Source organism: Panthera tigris, chromosome D1 (genome assembly GCF_018350195.1).
Source record: "Panthera tigris isolate Pti1 chromosome D1, P.tigris_Pti1_mat1.1, whole genome shotgun sequence".
Taxonomy (NCBI): domain Eukaryota; kingdom Metazoa; phylum Chordata; class Mammalia; order Carnivora; family Felidae; genus Panthera; species Panthera tigris.
Window position 1 is genome coordinate 22,673,436 of NC_056669.1, and position 3,214 is coordinate 22,676,649.

Consider the following 3,214-nt stretch of genomic DNA (forward strand, 5'->3'; position numbering starts at 1 on the left):
TCAACGGTACATATTATATATGATCCATAATATAATATGGAATTATATAGACTATATTATAATATATAACATAAATTTTATATTATACATTATTATATTTATAATTTATTATTATATATATTTTAAGATATATTATATGTATTTTATATATTATATAATATATATCTACAATATATATTATAATCTATAATACAAGATATACTATACTATAATATATAATATACATGTATATAATTTCTATTCATTGTTGCATACCTAAGCCTTGTGCTTTGCAAGTAGAGTCAAATTTCTCTCCTACATTTTAACATTTCGGGTATTTCAAGACGGGATTTGGACACCTGGCTCTTTGTATCTCTCTTCACTAATCTGTTACTCTCCTCAGAATAATCTCAGATTTGTCTTTGTCTCATGTAGACCAAGGCAGACTCCAGGTATAGTCTGTATGTGTGGGGGGTATTGGAGTACTGCTTTTGTGGTGGAGGAAAAGGAGCTTCAGGAAGAAGGTGAGCAAAAATAAAATTTGTCTAGTTTGCCTTCGGGTGTTATTAACTGATTGATTGGTATTCTAATTAAATAATTTCTAAGCATATACCACATGCCAGTATCACAGGAAGAAAAGATGCTTACGCAACCAGGACGTCAATCAATGGCCTCACTAAAGACATCGAAAAGGACATGGAGCGCAGTTGGCTATGGACATCTAGATGAAAGTCCTTCAAATTTGACTGCCTGCCCGGAGAAGGCTCCCGTGAAGAAGGGGGTGCTGAACAGGACTTGGAGGGCTAGCAATGTGTGAGCTGGAAAAAGTGAGTAGGGACAGGCACCCAAAGGAACAGCAAATGTCAGAGTACAGAGATGTCAAACAGCCTGTCACAGCGTGAAGAGAGCAGGTCGTGTGGCTGCAGAGACATGAGTGTGCCGGAAACTCAAGTACAGAGAGACACAGTCTGCTGGAGATGATGGCATATGGGTGAAGGGAGGGGCCCAAGGGGACATTGCACGGGTCTTGCTGCTGACACCACTTGGTCCCAAGCTTGCAGGATGGAATTTCTTGCTTGTTACTGTGCACTTGCAAGAGGTCAGTGAAAAGAGCCATTTTCCCCGGAGTTAGGAAAGATATGAAAGCATACACTCCTCTTCAGCACCAATATTGAATTGTGGAAAGGACACATCCTTTAATCCCAGACTCAAGTTTGCCACTATATGGGCTCAAATCCTGACATTGCTGTTTGCCAGCTATGTAATTTTTGGGTGAGTTACTGATGTTGAGAATAATTTTCATATCTCACACGATCAGTATTAGGATTATATTACAGTTTGTGAAGAAAGGGAAGCTCATATTTGTTGAGACCCTGGAAACTATCAAGCACTAACTCCCTGTGTGTTGCTTACAATTTCAGACAAGCAGCCTTGACCCTTTTGCTAGGGTAGGCATCAGAAATTTCCATCATAAGGAGTCATACACAAGAAAGGGCATCTGGCTAGGAAAGACAAGGAGGTAGTGGCTATAGCTGTGGTCTTAGCATTCAAGGGCAAGAGCCCGGCTGTGAGGACGGTATCAGGAGTGTTTTGTCAAGGGTTAACTTTCAATAAGGCTTACATTTGGCTTTGGGTGTTCAAAAAGGTGGGAAGTTAATAACAATCTCTTCTAGAATGGACTTTGAAGACAGAAAGTCAGATTCAGAACAAGCTGTCTGAGTCGGCTTGAATAAGTGAGCAGCTGGGAACAAGTTGAGTTCTGATTCACTGAGACTGCGTGAGAACTGGATCCATTCTTAAAGCTTAAGGTAGGCTCCATATGCTTATGACAAGCCATTTTATATCTCTACCTCAGACCCCTATTCTGACTTCCAGATTCACGTCTACAAATAACCATTGAACTTTAGGTGGCTCACAAAGTATCAATCTCAGGCTGTCTCAAAATGAAATCATAATCTTTCTGATTCACTAAACCTACTCCTACTGCAGTGTTTAGGGTCTCAATAAACCCAGGAATCATTCTTTATAGATACCTGTGCCCTGTCCTCAAAGAGAATCAAATAGCAAGTCTTATCCATTCTACCTACTAACTTCTCCCTCACATGGGTTTATTTTTCTCTATCCACTGCCACTACCATAACCTTCAGCTTCATCTCCTGCCTGGTCTAAGCAATAACCTTATTTTTTGGCCTGCCTGGTTGTAATCTTCCCCTATTATAGTCTGTTCTCTATAAAGTGGTCAGAGAGCCCTTTTATAGGCCATCGATGCCGCACTCCTGCTCAAAACCGTCCAATGACTTTTCATCACGCTTTGAAGAAAATCCAAAGGTCCTCCCATAGCAAGTCTTCCCCAGGCTGAGCAAAGGCCATTCTCCCATTTCATTTCCTACCACATTCCCCTTGCTCATTCAAATGTCACCCTCTCAGGGCAGCATTTCCTGGTTGACATTAGGAAATGTTAACATCCCTTCTTCAACCTTTTCCCTGTTTCTCTTTTTTTTTTTTTTTTTTCAACATTTTTTATTTATTTTTGGGACAGAGAGAGACAGAGCATGAACGGGGGAGGGGCAGAGAGAGAGGGAGACACAGAATCGGAAACAGGCTCCAGGCTCCGAGCCATCAGCCCAGAGCCTGACGCGGGGCTCGAACTCACGGACCGCGAGATCGTGACCTGGCTGAAGTCGGACGCTTAACCGACTGCGCCACCCAGGCGCCCCTCCCTGTTTCTCTTTTTAATAGCAATTCTCACTACCTGAACTTACATATCTATTTGGTCACTTGTTTGATTCTTCCACTAGCACAGAGCCAAGACTTTGTTTTATTTACCACTGGATACCCAGCATCTGGAGGCTCAGAATATAGGAAACACCCCCCAAATATCTATGGAACAAACAAATAATGATCTTCCCACATCCGCTCTTGAGTCCTTTCAGCCCATTATTACATAGGAACCAGGTTGATCAGATTCATTTTTGTTTTTGTTTTTGTTTTTTAATTTTTTTTTTAACGTTTATTTATTTTTGAGACAGAGAGAGACAGAGCATGAATGGGGGAGGGTCAGAGAGAGGAAGACACAGAATCCGAAACAGGCTCCAGGCTGTCAGCACAGAGCCCAACGCGGGGCTCGAACTCACGGACCGCGAGATCATGACCCGAGCCGAAGTCAGCCGCCCAACCGACTGAGTCACCCAGGCGCCCCTCATTTTTGTTTTTTAAGTATAATAAGGATGTGAAA